Source organism: Gracilinanus agilis, chromosome 4 (assembly GCF_016433145.1).
Source record: "Gracilinanus agilis isolate LMUSP501 chromosome 4, AgileGrace, whole genome shotgun sequence".
In the NCBI taxonomy this organism is placed as follows: Eukaryota; Metazoa; Chordata; class Mammalia; order Didelphimorphia; family Didelphidae; genus Gracilinanus; species Gracilinanus agilis.
Genome location: NC_058133.1, coordinates 194,153,348 through 194,169,718, shown reverse-complemented (window position 1 = coordinate 194,169,718; position 16,371 = coordinate 194,153,348).

Below are 16,371 nucleotides of genomic sequence, written 5' to 3'. Positions count from 1 at the left end.
TCTTTTCCCTGCTCCCCCGCTCCGCTATGCAAATCAGGTAAATAGCCATTGGCTGCCGTTCTGACGGGGGTGGGGGGGGGGAACTAGGGTAGGTGGGGCCAGAAAGGATCAGAAAAGGTGGGAGGGGATTTGGAGGGACCCTCAAGGAAAAAAAGGGAAGGGTTGGGGAGAGAGTAGGGGCTTCCAAGCTACTCTGCATGGATCTGAGAGACTGAGGATAGATAGGAGGTAAAAACGAGTTGGATAAGCAGCAGGAGAGATGAGGGTTAGACTGAAGGAAGGACTTCCCTATAGTGAGGGGAAGGAGTTGTTTGAAGGTAGGGAATAGTGCCTAAGGATGAGGCTGTCTCATCTCAAAATCAAGAGAGACCCCACCTCACCCTTACCTACTCCTGGATTAGACAAGAAGTTCAGTCAAAGCTTTCCCTGAGAAAAGGCCAGAGACAAGCAGACTTGGCCAGCAAGAAGCCATGCCAGTCTAACGTCTGGTGAATCTGGGTTTCTGTCCAGATTGTCATTTCGTGATATTGAGACTCACGATGCCCCCTTGGGCCTCAGCAGTCGAATGAGACATTCCCTCTGTTCTCAGGGTCCCCAAACCCATCTGAAAAACCTCACCCAACCAAAGACCTTCTTGGAGTTGTCTTAATTAAGGACAGGGGAAGGCTAGGCTGGGAGGAGGAAGCTGGGCAGCAATGAAAACATTTCACTCTCCTGGCATCCCTCTTATGGAGTCTCCTGACGTCTCTCTCCACATTCCCTGTGACCGTCATTAGTCTAGAGGCCGGTTTCCTCAAATCCTCCCCTCACAGTTTCCCCTTCCACTGTTATCTTGAGAAGGGGGAATCTTGAGGGGGCACCTCTCTCTATTGCTTTGTTCCTCATTCAGGTGTTTCTCTGGGTGGGGTGTAAGGAGGATCTCCTCCCTCCTTTGGGTGAACAGAGGACCCTAGGCAGGATGTATTTCATTGCTCTCACCATGGCTCCCCTGTTGTCTGATGTGATGCACCGGATTAGGTGGGGGGAGAAGGGGGGCTTTATTTATCCTCACATGGCATCTGGGGAGAATGCAGTAATGAGATTACTGGAGGCTCAATTTCCCCTCCCACTATCAGCCTTTCTTCGCCATCCCCCTACCTCTACTGTCCAACCCATGATGATCTCATTGCTTCCCCTACCAGCCCACTCAGGTTATCAAGTCCCAGGGCAGGAGATTTATTTGCAAGCTGTGGAAGTAGAACAAGGGCAAACAAGATTTTTGGCTCTGGACCACCCCCTCCCCTCATCCAGAAGCCTCTATCCTCCTCCTCTGGTCCTCGGAGAGATTTTCGGCAGAGTGGGTAACAGAACCTATCCTGAGCCCAGCCCTCAAGCCAGTTATCCTCAAAAATCAATCCATCTCCCCACATCTCCAGATTGTTTTGTCCTGTCCAGATCAGTCTTCCCCTCTGCAGTCCCAGAATTACAGATACTTGAGCACTCCTAGGAAGGGTTGTTTGTGTTCTCTTCCTGCTTGGGGCAAGACCCTGATCGAGACACAGGGGAAATGGGGGGGGGGGAGGTTGTGGTCCTGGGTTTGGTGTTCAGCTGGGAAGGTATTATAGCATTCTTGTTAGGGACTACCCAATTGCTCTATTAAATCATTTTTTTCCTTCTAAAAAATTGCTTACTTCTCCCTCCTATTTCTTTGGGGTGGGGATAAGGATCCCACATTCTCTTAGACTATCAGTGGGAATGGTGGCTAAGAAAGGAGAAATTGGGGTTCTCAGGCACCCAGAGATTCTAGTTAGATTTTATGCTGAACTTAAAAAATTTTTTGTGCTGAACTCAGAATGAAATAAATGGTAGGGCAGATGGTCAAGGGGGAAGCTGGGAAATTTCTAGCTCTGGAGACTTCTAAAAACAAGTCCCACTTGGACCCCAGGTATCCTTTTTAGCTGAGGTAGGGGGTTGGAGGATATGACCTCTGGAGGTCCTTTGGGAATTGGATGACTTCCTGAAGCATCCCTGCTCCTGACCAGAATAGTCTTTCTTTAATAGTGTCTGAGTCATGGCCCGTGCTGCTACTGCCTAATGACAGGCCACTCCCCAATCTTGTGTCTGACCCTGTTAATAAAGATAACAGCTCACATTTTCCAAGGAGTGCTTTCAGGTCAACAGGGGGCTTTCCCCACAACACCCCTATCAGGTAGGGGCATGAAATACCTCCGTTTTGTAGACGAGAAACCAGCCAAAAAAGGGATTACCAGGTCTCAAATCTAACAAGTATTGGGACCAGGCTATGAACTCGGGCCTCTTGCTTTCATGTCATTTGGCTTTTGAATGCTTCCAGACCCCAGACAAGAAAGGGAGTGGATTTGGGGTGTCTACTCCTAGAGAAGGCTGAGGGAGGCACTACTGGAAAATCAGAGCCCAGATTCAGATAAGGTTGGACCATCCACTCCTACTGAGAACTGAAATGATTTGTAGGAGGAGAGAGAGAGAGTTCATTTAGGGAGGAAAAGAGGGGAAGGGTGAGAGATAGCACAGCAATAAGATGGATAACAGTTAAACTGCAAGATGGATTGCTCCCTTGACCACCACTGAGGGGTCTAGGAACAAGCCCGAATTATATCAGATGTTTCCTTTTGGGAGAGAACTAAGGGAGAAGAAACAGGTTGATTTGGATGTGGTAGGGGGATGGATGAAATAACCTTCAATCTGGATCTCTTCATCCCTTAGCAAAACCTAATGTATTGTAGGTTCAACTGAGAAGACTTTGAGTCCCTTTACCTTCTCCCTAGTGTCTCTGACCCCTTCTGAACAGGCTTAAAATTCCTAGACTGGAATAACTGACTCACTTCTACTTCGGTGTCCCCAGCCATGAAATTTGGAGATCCTGTGGGAGGGGGGTTGAGTAGTTCATTTTTCCTAATTTTCTTGGTCTCTGTGCTGGGAAGGAGGGCAGTGGTAGTCAGCAATTCTACCCAAATGGGGTCACAAAGTGGGGGCAGTGCCTATGGGTGGAAGACAGTGGGGTTGGCCAAGAAACCAGACCATGGCTCAGCTTCTCCTCCAACAAGGGCAGGACTTGTGCCCCTGGGCCCCTGGAGGCAGACACCAGTCTAATGAGCTATCTGCCATAGCAGCCATCGGTAATTATGACTTTATGGAAATATGAAGGGAGCTTACGCAAGTCTCTGACACACTTCCCAGCTCCCGGCATCTGGGGCAGCCAAGTCCCCAGGGGCTGGTAGAAGGGACAAGGAGCCAAGCCATGGGCCCCCGCCTCACCACCAGCTTCCTAGAGCCTGAAGTAACTGGCACAGAGATGGATACTGGGCTCTGTTTCCTAAGGCTGCCTGCCTCCACATGTGTCTGTGTTTGCCTTCAGGTGAACTATTCTCTTTTTCTTTGGCACCCTGCAAGAGGAAGGATGCTTCCTGGCTCCCTTGCCCCTCGTCTAGGACTTTTAGCCCCTCAAGGCAAAGAAGGGTACATAGGAAAGGAATGGGGGATACCCTCATGTTTCCCAGTTTCAAAAAAAATTCAGTTGTCCAGGAAAATACCCTCGATCCCTTTCTCCATTGCAGGCAGACCAGACACAGGCCTAAAGACTGTGGATGCTGAGAAAACAGAAATTTGGATAAGAGACTTGAGGTATAAGGGAGATGGAAAGGTCCTGTGAGAGTGGCAGCTAACTACCCCCACCTGGCCCTGATCTGTCCCTAAAGTCTTCTGTATCCTTTCATCCCCCCACCCTTTCCTCAACCCACCCACCAGGCACCTGCTGCCGTGGTAACAGCCTTGGGATTCTTTTTTTGGGGGGTGGGGAAGAAAAAAATCCATTGGATCTAGGGTTGTAGTGAGTAGAGAGGCGAGAATGTCAGGATGACAGTCTGTCTCCTGTTTTGGGGGGTTTGTTTTTTGGAAAGCGGGGGCTCTGGAGGCTGGACAGAGAATAGGAGGAGATGCTGTGAACGGAGGGGGCTAAAGCTAGATCAGGAGGGTTGCTTTCTCCTGAGTATTGACCCTCCCTATCCTGCTTGGAGGGAAAATGGTCTTAATTCATTATTCAAGCGATTCAAGCTTACATGGTGCCCTGAGAAGAGCACTTAGGGAGACTTAGGAGTGGTAAGGGCTAGACTGAGGCTTCCATTCAGACCTGGTAGTCATAGGCTGTGTGTGTGTGTGTGTGTGTGTGAAGAGGATTACTGTGCTAAGGAAATAATAGGGGAGAGGAGACTTGGGGAGATAGGGACAGCTAGGTGGCACAGTGGGTAGAGTGCCTGACCTGGAGATAGAGAGACCTGAATTCAAATCCAGCTTCAGTCACCCACTAGCTGTATGACTCTGGATGAGTCCCTTAACTCTGTTTGCCTCAGTTTCCTCATCTGTCAAACAAGCTGGAGAAGGAAATGGCAAACCACTCTAGGATCTTTGCCAAAAAACAAACAAACCAACAAACCTCCAAATGGAGTCACAAAGAGCTGGACTGAAATGGACAATAACCAAAAAGAGGGGCGGCTAGGTGGCACAGTAAATAGAGAGCCAGGTCTGGAGTCGGGAGAACCTAGTTCAAATCTGGCCTCAGACTCTTCCTAGCTATGTGACCTTGGACAAGTCACTTAACCCCATTTTTTAGCTCTTGTTTTTCTGACTTAAAGTTGTTAGTAGTACATCAAGTAAAGGTTTAAAAAAATAAGGGGAAAGGAACAAAGGGAAAATGAATATAGGGCAAACTGAGCCTCCTGGTCTCATACCAAATGCACTTCTGGTCCAGCTTTTAGGTTAATAACCCTCCATGGCAAAGATTGTAGCATTTGAGGCTAGAAGACATCATAAAAGTTATTAGTCTGAGGCAACATGATAGAGATACCACCTCCGAGTCTGGAAGACCTGAATTCAAAGATCTCAGCAAGACCTTTAACTTCTCAGTGACCCTCAGGTCCATAAATTTAGTTTTTTGTTTTGTTTTTTAAACCCTTAACTTCTGTGTGTATTGGCTCCTAGGTAGAAGAGTGGTAAGGGTGGGCAATGGGGGTCAAGTGACTTGCCCAGGGTCACACAGCTCGGAAGTGTCTGAGGCCGGATTTGAACCTACGACCTCCCATCTCTAGGCCTGACTCTCAGTCCACTGAGTTACCCAGCTGCCCCAAGGTCCATAGATTTAAAACTAAAAAGTGATCTTAGAGGCCAAGCCCAACTTGCTCATTATACAAAAAACTGAGAGACGGAGAGGCAAAATAACTTGTCCAAGGTCACACAACTAGTGTCTGAAGCAAGATTAGAATTCAGAGCTTCCTGACACCAAGTCTGGCGTTTCAGCAAATATTTCTCTAGTACCTTGAGATTTGCAAAACACTTTACATGTATCTTCTCCATTGTTCCTCACAACAAGCCCGTGAGCATTATGTGCTATTATTTTCTCTGTTTGACAGATAAGGAAACTGAGGCTAAAATTAAATGATTTGCTATGGGGCACATGGCAAGGAAGTGTTTAAGACAGAATTTGAACACAGGTCTTCTTTGACTCCAAATTCATCTTTCTACCCAGAGTGCTAGCCCAGTCTAGGACCATAAGTTGCCAAACAAGTGTCGAGATGCTCATCTATATTGGTAGAGGCTTTTTCATTCAGAGTTTCCTATTCCAGTGTATAAGATTTAAATTAGGTTTGCCTAAATATGAGAGTTATTGTGGTGGCCATTTATAAAATATGAACCCTTAAGTCAGAAAAACTATTAGCAGCTTTTACTTACAACAAAGTAGAGATATTAAAGTGGGAAATAGAGGAAGGAGGTAGAGAATTGTCTGGCCCTCCGGCCCAAGTGCTGATCTGGTGAAGGCTGGCTCAGTCCCCCGCAAGAGCTCCCTCAAATCTCAATCTCCACGTGGAAGGCCTGGTGGTGTCTTCAGCCAGAAATCCACCAACACAAGCTTCTTCACTCACTCAGCAAACCTCTCCAGTGCAGAACGCTCCAGCCTCCAAGAGTCTCCCTTCAGCCTGGCTCATCAGTGCTGAATGAAAGAATCCTCAGACTGGCCTTTTTTAAGCAGTTTTCTCAATGTCACTTCCTGTCACTCCCCCACTTCACGGGAACTAATCACAGCTTCCCAATTTGCCTAGCACTGGGAGAGGGAGTGATGGAGGGGCAGTGACCTTTACTGGTGTGAGCTTCCTCTAGTAAGTGACTTGTGAACTCTCTTACTTAATGGTTAGCCAAGTGCTAAGTAGGGGTACTTTAAGTTCTTGATTTGATTAAATTAAAGGTTGCTAATTGATTACATTAAAAGTAAACTAAGTGGGGCAGCTGGGTAGCTCAGTAGATTGAGAGACAGGCCTAGAGACAGGAAGTCCTGGGTTCAAATCTGGCCTTGGGCACTTCCCAGCTGTGTGACCCTGGGCAAGTCACTTGACTCCCATTGCCTAGCCTTTACCACTCTTCTGCCTTGGAACCAATACACAGTATTGGTTCTAAGACAGAAGGTGAGGGCTTAAAAAGCAAACAAACAAACAAACAAACAAACAAACAAACAAACAAATAAATAAATAAACTAAATGAAATCTTTGGTCTTGTACAAAAAAATAATTCATTTAAGGGCTGCTTAGTGACTCAGTGGATAAAGTGCCAGACCTGGAGTGGGGAGGATCTGGGTTCAACTTTAGCCTCAAAAGCTTCCTAGCTAGGTGACTCTGGGCAAGCCACTCTGCCCTATTTGCCTCAGTTTCCTTGTCTGTCAAAATTTCCTCAATCTGTCAAATGAGCTATATTAGGAAATAGCAAACCATTCCAGGATCTTTGCCAAGAAAACCCAAAAAGGATTCCAAAGGGCTCCCCCTTTACTTTGTGCATCAGCAGGAGAGATATCTAGCAGAATCACTGAATCTCTGAATTAGATATGACCTACCTCAGACATAACTGAAAAACAACAGAATCTTCCATTATAACAAAGAAAAAACTATTTTATTATTTTAGATAATTAGATTTATTAGATAAGATAAATTAGATTTAGATAATAGACCTAGAGGATGACTTGTCCAAGGTCATGCCACTGAGAAGTGGCAGGGCTGGGATTTGAATGTGGCTTTTCAGACTCTAAACCCAGGGTTCTGGGGTACACTTAATAATGCTTGTTGGGACAGCTGGGTAGCACAGTGGATAAGCACTGAGCTTGGGGTTAGGCTGACCTGGGCTCATACTCTTCCTAGCTGTGCATTCCTGAGGAAGTCGCTTAGCCCGCTTTGCCTCGGTTTCCTCATCTGTAAAATGACCTGGAGAAGGAACAGCTGACCACTCCAGTATCTTTGCTGAAAAAAAACCCCCAAAATTGGATCACGAAGAGTTGGACACACTGAAATAACTAAACAACAACGTTTGTTGAATGGAACAAAACCGAGTCCCCATTAGCTCAGCCAATGACATACAGTGTGATGATCTTGGATAGGGGAAGGGAAGAGGGGCGGTGAGGAACAAATATTTTTTTTTAATTATTTCTTCTTCAATTTAAAAAATCTTTTCCATAGTTCCATGATTCATGTTTTCTCCCTCCCCTCATCCTTCCCACCTCCCGGAGTTGGCAAGGAATTCCACTGTGTTATACATATACATATATTATCACTTGAATCCATTTCCATATTATTCATTTTTGTAATAGAGTAATCTTTTAATACCAAAACCCCAGATCCTATATCCATATAAACAAGTGATAAATCATGTGTTTTCTTCCGTGTTTCTACTCCAACAGAGGAACAAATATTTCTATAGTGCCTACTAAGTGCCAGACACTATGTATGCTAAGTGCTTTATAAATATCATCTCATTTGGTAAGATATATCTTTCTGAGCCTCAGTTTCCCATAGGGTGATAAAGCATATGACCTGTTCTCTCTCTGGAATATGATCAAGCAGAATACATGCATATACACATGCAAATATATATGTGTATACATGTACATGTATGTAAATAAAAATACACAAAACACACAACATACATATATGCCAAAACAACATATACACATTGTGTAAACAGGCAATAAACACATGAATACACAAAACGCATGTAAATATAAATAATATACAAACACATAAAAGAAAACACTGTATATAAACATACAACACACAAGCACACATACATACATGTGTGTGCATAAGGCACACAACATATATGTGTGTGTACATGCATACACATCAGAAAGTAAGGGTGTATGTATATGTCTATATATGTATATATAAACCCTTACCTTTGTCTTAGAATCAATACTAAGTATTAATTCCAAGACAGAAGAGTGATAAGGGCTAAACAATGAAGGTTAAGTGACTTGCCCAGGGTCACACAGCTAAAAAATGTCCAAGACCAGATTGGAACCCAGGACCTTCCATTGCTAGGCTTGGCTCTCTATCCACTGAGCCACCTCGATGCTCCCAAGCAGAATATTTTTAAACATGAACGAAAGAGGCATTGCCTTTATTAATGGTGCTCTCCCTTCCCTCTGGGCAGCAATAGCAGGAGAGATACCCAGCAGAAGCACCGAATCTCTGGATTAGATACGAGCTCCCAGGCAGGTCACACAGTCCAACTCTTCCTTAACCAGGAATCCTCTACACAATATTCCCCACAGGTGCTTGATCAAACTATGTCTGAAGACACTTTGAGGCAGCTCCTTCAGTTTTTGGACAGCTCCATTAGGAAGGTTTCTTCCCAAATAGTCAGCTGGAAATCATCTCTCTGATCCTCCAATTGTTGCTTCTAGTACCATGCAAGCATCTCTCTTCCAGACCAAAAACCTATTAAGTACAGGCAGCTTGAAGGGGTGAGGGCTGTGCAGGTGGAAAATTGCCACACCTGAGCTAAATTCCCAGCATCCTTTTATGTACGTCCTCATTTGATGTACAGGGGGCTTGGGAGATAAATTTGGTTGAGACCCACACCGTGGGGCTCTTTTTTGGGGAGCTCGAGCTTTGCTTTGGTTAAGGTGTGGTAGGTGTGGGTCTCTGGCTCTGTGCTCTGCTCACTGAAGGAATCCCTTTCCTTCTTTTTACTATCTCTCTTTTGCTGTAATAAAGCTACTAAGAACCACGAAGGGATTCAATCTTTTCTTCTGTCGTGGTCTCCCCTCTCCCTTCTCCCTTCTCCCTTCTCCCTTCTCCCCTCTTCCTGCTCCCTTCTCTCTCCAGGAAACCTTTCAGAGCTTTCCCAGATCACTGGACCTGGAATAAGAAAGACTTAAGTTCCAAACCAATCTTATGCTTCCTGGCTCTGAGATCTTAGACAAGTTGATTATTCTTTCTAGTTGCCCCATTTTCCTCATCTGTAAAATGTAAGATCCTTTTCATATAATGGAGATAATAATAGCACCTAGAGATAGCCACTGGGTCTGGAGGCAGGAAGATTTGAGTTCAGATTCAGCCTCAGACACTCCCTTGTCAAGTCACTTAACTTCTGATTGCCTAACAAAAGGATCCACTGGAGAAGGGAATGGCAAACCACTCCAGTATCTTTGCCAAGAAAACTCCACAGAGAGCTATAGTCTATGAGGCCATGAAGATTTGGGCATGTCTGAACAACAACACTAGCATCTACCTCAAAGAGTTTTTGTGAGGATAAAATGGAATAATATTAGTAAAGTGCTTTGTGAACCTTCAGGGGCTGCGTATATGATAACCATGAGGGCTAGTGACTCAAAGGTAATTCTCATGCCCCTACCAAGTCTTCTCTCCCCAGCTGAGCAACCTCAGGACCTTCCCCTCATTCCTTCTATGGCACTGCCTCCAGGTCTTCCCCATCCGGGTCACCTTGGTCTGGGCACGTTCCAATTTGTTAGTGTCCTTTTAAAAGTGTGGTGGCCAAAATGAGCACAATGTCCATTTTCTATGAGGGTGGCTTCATTTGAGCAGAAGTATACTGAGCCATCATTTCCTCCCTTCTGGACGTGGCCTTCTTAATGCAGCCTCAGATTTTATTTGCCCCTTTGACCAGGGGGATAATACACTGTTGTTTCATATCGACTTTGTAATAGGCTAAAAACTCAGGGTATTTTTCATATTAAGAGGCAGCTAGGTAGCTAAGTCAATGGGGTTCTGGGTCTGGAGTTAGGAAGACTTCAGTTTGAATTTCTGCCTCAGACACTTACTAGCTGTGTGACTGGGCAAGTCATTTAACCTCGATTTTCTCCCTTTTAAGATTAGGGATAATTAGAAACCTTAAAGTGCTATATAAATGTTAATAGCAGCTGGGTGCCACAGTGGATAGAGTGTTGGACCTGAAAGACTCATCTTTATGAGTTTAAATCTGGCCTCAGATATATTCTATCTCTGTGACCCTGGACAAGTCATTTAACCTTGTTTGCCTCATTTTCCCCAAATGCAAAATTAGCTGGAGAAGGAAATTTGTAAAAAAAAAAACTCCATATGGGGTCGTGAAGAGTCAGACAACAACACAACACAAATGCTAGTTATTTTTTTTTAATCCCTTACCATCTGTCTTAGAATCAATGCTAAGTATTAGTTCCAAGGCAGAAGAGTGGTAAAGGCTAGGCAATGGGGGTTAAGTGACTTGCCCAAGGTCACCCAGCTAGGAAATATCAGAGGCCAGATTTGAACCTAAGACCTACCGTCTCCAGGTCTAGTTCTCTATCCTCTGGGCCATCTACCTGCTCTACTATTATTATTAACTACTTTCTAAAGCCTCCCAACCCTGTATGTGTGCAGTTGATTTCTTGAACGCCAGGGCCTTACATTTATTCCTAAGAAGTCTAATTAATTAATTAGATTAATATAATTAATATTCATATTATATAAAATATATTAATGTATTAGAATAAATATAGTTTTGATGATGTAATTAATATATTATATAATATAATCGTATATTAATTAGATTAATAAAATTAATATATGACACAATATGATATAATGTGATATGCTATGACATGATATATAACAAAATATAAGATGTTATGTAATGTAACATAACAATATAATTATAATTCATGTTATAATGAAATAAGTCTAGTTCAGTACTCCATCTCTGACACTAAATATGTGACTTTGGGCAAAGGCATTTGACTTCTCTGAACCTCGGGCTCCTTATCCATAAAATGGGTATAATAGTACCTGTAATATGCCTAATTTCAGGGATTAATCAGAGAATCAAGAGAGAAAATAGGTTAAGTGATTTGGAAGTCTCAAAGTGCCACATAAATAGCTCCGATGGTTCAATTTTATTTTCTTAGATTTAGCCCATCATTGTAGCCTCCTGACATATTTTTAGAATCGGATTGTTGCCCAGTCTTGTAGCTTTCCCTCCTAATTCTGTGGCATCTGCAAATCTGATAAGCGTGCATCTGCCCTTTTATTTAAGTCATTAGTAAACATGCTGAGTAGCACACAACAAAGGAACAAGAGGCACAAAATTAAGGAGATGTTCCTGGACAGACACCATTCATGATCACTCTTTGGGTTCAGTCTTTCCGCTAGCTTTGGACTTATTTAGCTATATTATTAGCATATAGCCCAGGGCTCATATCTGTTAACAAAGACAGCACTTTGTCAAATGCTTTGCTGAAATCTATTACTGACACATTACATCATCCTTCATTTGTTCATCCCTTTTTTTTTAAACCCTTACCTTCCATCTTAGAATCAATACTGTAGATTAGTTCCAAGGCAGAAGGAAGTAAGGACTGGGTGCCTGAGAGCCAGGCCTAGAGACAGGAGGTCCTAGGTTCAAATCTGGCTTCAGACACTTCCCAGCTGTGTGACCCTGGGCAAGTCACTTAACCTCCATTGCCTAGCCCTTATCACTCTTCTGCCTTGGAACCTATATACAATATTGACAGAAGGCAAGGGTTATAAAACAATAACATAATGATTAATGGTTAGAGGACATGCATGTATGGAAATCCAACCCCTCTTGCCTTCCAAACTCCTCATCCAAGGCAAAGGTAAAGAGGGGCAACTCATGCCTCTGATGTTGTAGGATGCTGATATCCTCCTCTGCTCCAGATGATTTAGTCTCCTTTGGGTGCTGGTTCACTTCTTGCCTGGGGCCATCACTGCCTCTATTTTCTGACCCCATTGATGTCTTGATCCAAGGGAATGTCTGTCCTTTTTGTTGGGGAGATCCAGAGCTCTTACCCTGGAATCAGCAGGACCCTACCCAGATCTTCTCCTTTGGAGTCTTGGTTCTGAGACCAGCGATCTTCTCAGGCTCTTTCAACTTGGTCTAGTCATTGGACTGCCTGACCCTCTAGGTGCTGCCTTGTGCTTCACTATTGTTAATAGGGGAAAGGGGAAGGAGAAGGAAATCTATTCTCTTTGCTTTACTGCATCCTCCCAGAGGGTGAGGTGACTGATTATTAAAGAACCAAGTACATCCTCCATAGGGGATTCTCTTCTTGATTATCTCAGAGTGGGCAAGCTCGTCTAGATTATTAGGCCATGAGGGGCAAGGTTCAATTGCCTTCTTCTAGTGTCAGTGCCCTGTTGTTGCTCTTTAGTCATATCCAACTCTTTATGACCCCATTGGGAGTTTTCTTGGCAAAGATATTGGAGTGTTGTGCCATTTTCTTCTCAGATCATTTTCCAGATGAGAAAACTGAGGCAAACAGGGTTAAATAACTTGCCCAAGGTCATGCAGCTAGTTAAGTGTCTACAATTGGATTTAATTTATTTTTATTTTTAAATTTTTCCATGTTTACATAATTCATGTTTTCTCCCTCCTTCATCCCTCCCCTCTCCTGGAGTTGACAAGCAATTCCACTGGGTTTCATATAAATGTACATATATATATTTATACTTTAATAGATTTAATATAACATATATTTATATACATATACAATATGTACATAATAATTATTATGTGTAATAATTATTATACATTGTAATATATTATATATAATCACTTGAACCAATTTGCATATTATTCATTTTTGTATCCTTTAAAACCCAAACCCCATATAACCAAGTGATAAATCATATGTTTTCTTCTGCATTTCTGCTCCCATGGTTCTTTCGCTAGATGTGGACAGTGTTCTTTCTCGTAAGTCCCTCAGAATTCTCCTAGATTATTGCATTGCTATTAGTAGCAAAGTGAATTACATTTGATCATCCCATAATGTTTCAGGTACTATGTACAACGATCTCCTGGTTCTGCCCATTTCACTCTGCATCAGTTCATGGAGGCCTTTCCAGTTCATATAGAAAGAAACCCATCAATTCATCGTTCCTTATAGTACAAGAGTACTCCATCACCATCATATACCACAATTTGTTCCTAGGGCTGAATTTAAAATCAGGTCTTCTTGACTACAAACCTGGCCTTCTATCTACTGTGACACCGAATGCCCTATTACTATTACTAAGTGCAAATCACTGGGAAACCTAGCTCCCTCATAAGGTACAAATGGGTCACTCAGAACCTGAAAAAGACATCCTCACATTCATTGACACATTCCTCTATTACCCAAACCTCATCCCCTGTCATCTCATAGAACAGATGAAAGATCCTGAGCTACACTCACAAAACTCTCCCTTTTTAGGGGGCAGCTGGGTAGTTCAGTGGATTGAGAACCAGGCCTAGAGACGGGAGGTCCTACGTTCAAATCTGGTCTCAGACACTTTCTAGATGTGTGACCCTGGGCAAGTCACTTAACCCCCATTGCCTACCCTTACCACTCTTCTGTCTTGGAGCCAATACACAGTATTGACTCCAAGAGAAAGTAAGGGTTTAAAAAAAAACAACAAAAAATTCTCCCTTTTTATCCCTTCCATCTTAGAATCAACAATAAGTATCCATTCCAAGGCAGAAGAGCAGTAAGAGCTAGTCAATGGGATTAAGTGACTTGTCCAGGGTCATACAGCTAGGAGGTGTCTGAGCCCAAATTTGAACCTAGGTCCTCCTGTCTCTATGTCTGGCTCTTAATCCACTGAGCTACCTAGTTGCTTCTACACACTATCTCTTTAATATGTAAGGGACTAAGGGCAGTTAGGTGTCTCAGTGGCTGGAGTCAAGAGATCCTGGGTTCAAATCTGACCTAAGACACTTCCTAGTTGTGTGGCCTTGGGCAAGATATTTAACCCCCATTGCCTAGCCCTTATCATTCTTTATTAAAGTTTCTACTAAGACAGAAGAAAAGGGTTAATTTTTTTTAAAGTATTTAAAGGACTAAGGTCTGGAGAGCTGTAGATTCTCTATACTACATTCCTTCCCTAGGCTTTGGTTCAGAGAACTGTATTCCTTAAGACAGGGTCATGAAGGTCATGTCCCAGAGGGCCATTTATGGCCCACTTAGCACAGGGCCATCTCTCTGTTTGAGGAAGGGTTTAAAAGAGTCTGAAATGAGTTGGAAGAGAAAGATTATGGGCACTGCATCAAATTCCTTCTGGGACTGTTTTGGGAGGCTGAAGGAACGTCAATGCCTGGATGTTGGGTTCCCTTGCAAAAATCCTTCCCTTCAGCTGCAGGATAGACAATGCTGGTGAAACCCATCCCTTACTGAAGGAGTGGCATCTATTGACATCTGCTGAAGAGAATATAAAAGTGTTTCCTATCCAGAGAATAAACACTGCTGGCTTCACTGCTGAGGTTCCCTGCACACCGCAAGAGCAAAACCAAGGTTTCCTACTGCTTCTTGTGAGTGACTGAGCTATTCTCCCTTTCTAAGCATTGGGGAGGCTTAATATGTTAAGCTATGGGGAGGCTATATATGTTAAATATTTATATAGATATGTAGATGTACATAAATATAAGCAGCATAAATATAAGGTGGATAAATATAAACATATACAGAATAGTTAAATATTAGATAGTGTGGGATGGAGAGCAATAGCAATTGAAAGAAAGGTCTCATGAAGATGGTGCCTGAGCTGCATCTTGAAGGAAGATGACTCCATTTATCAGAGGTGAGGAGAAAATCCATTCTAAGTATGTTCAAAGGCATGGAGATGAAAGATGGAATCCTGTGGGCGAGGAACAGAAAGAAGGCCAATTAGGCTGGATCACAGAGTAAGGAGGGGGAATCATATCCAATGAGGCTGAAAAGATACAATGGGACCAGACCCGTATAGTAGAGATTATATTTTATTCTAGAGACAATAGGACGCCACTGGAGTTGACCGAGTAGGAAAGTCATGGTCAGGTCCACACTTATGGAAAATTACTTAGGAGGCACTGTGTAGGATGGATGGGAGTTTGTAGAGACTTGAGTCAGGAAGACCAATTAGAAGGCTGATGCAATCATCTAGGTGACAGATGATGAGTCAATGAGAGAGGACAGGGATTATTAGACTCTCCACAGGGAAGTGGGTGGGTAATTTACTGTGGGAATTTGTAGGAAAAGTATTTTCTGTTGTATGTGGGGAGAATTTTCCTGATTCTGTCTTGTTGAGTTAGTCAGTTAAATACCTTTTGCTTTGGACTGTGTCTTCTGTTTTGGTTAGTAAAAGAAACATCAGTGGGGGCTCACAGCAATATTTATATGATGCTTTAAGGTTGGCAAAGCACTTTACATATGTTATCTTATTTTATCCTCACAATGACCTTGAGAGGTAGATGCTATTATTATCATGAGATGTTCAGGGAAGACTAGTACCTCTAGTGTGAGAGCTTGTGGAGTCCTTTTCAGGGCTGCCCATCCTCCTTTGATATCTACCTGCCATCCAGTTCTCACCTGTGACTTCAAGAAGCTGTAGCATGTGCAGAAGCAAAATGATAAACTATATTGGCAAGTGGACCAAACCAGGTTGAGGATGACCAACAGGCTTCAAACTGGTCATTGAGTTAGGGCACGTCTACCTCAGCCATGTGAAGACTTTCCTCTGGCAGAAGGTTAAATGAGGACAATTTGTTCTAAATGGCCATGAAGGTGGCAAAAGTGGGTGCTCTGGAGCACTTAGAGTTTGGACAGACATTGAAGATGTCCAAGCCATCCTCGCTCATCCTGACTTTTGTCCTGCCATAACTTTGATGATTCTGGAAGAGAGAATAAGGCCAACAACTTTGTGTGACTGCTCACTTAAATGCAATTTTTGTGGGAGACAAAAAAGCCTCACTTGTGATGTCATTTTAGTCCTCTTTGAGTATGAAGGAAAACAACTACCAACCTATTTTAAAGAGGAGTGAATTGAGGCAGAAAAAAAGTTGAGTCTTTCCCAGAGTCATACAGCAAGTGTCTAAAATTAGATTGAACCCAGGTCTTCCTGAATCAAGATCCAGTGCTCTATCTGCTGTGCCTTTGGTTTGACCCAAGCATACCTTGACGCCAGCATTGCTTTCAGAGAGTTCACTACTGAGAGGGACTAGGGTTATAAATAATATATTCAAGAATTTTTAGCAGGAATTAAGATGCTAGTCACTAGCACTTAGTTTGCAAAACTCACTCTCTTCCCTTTT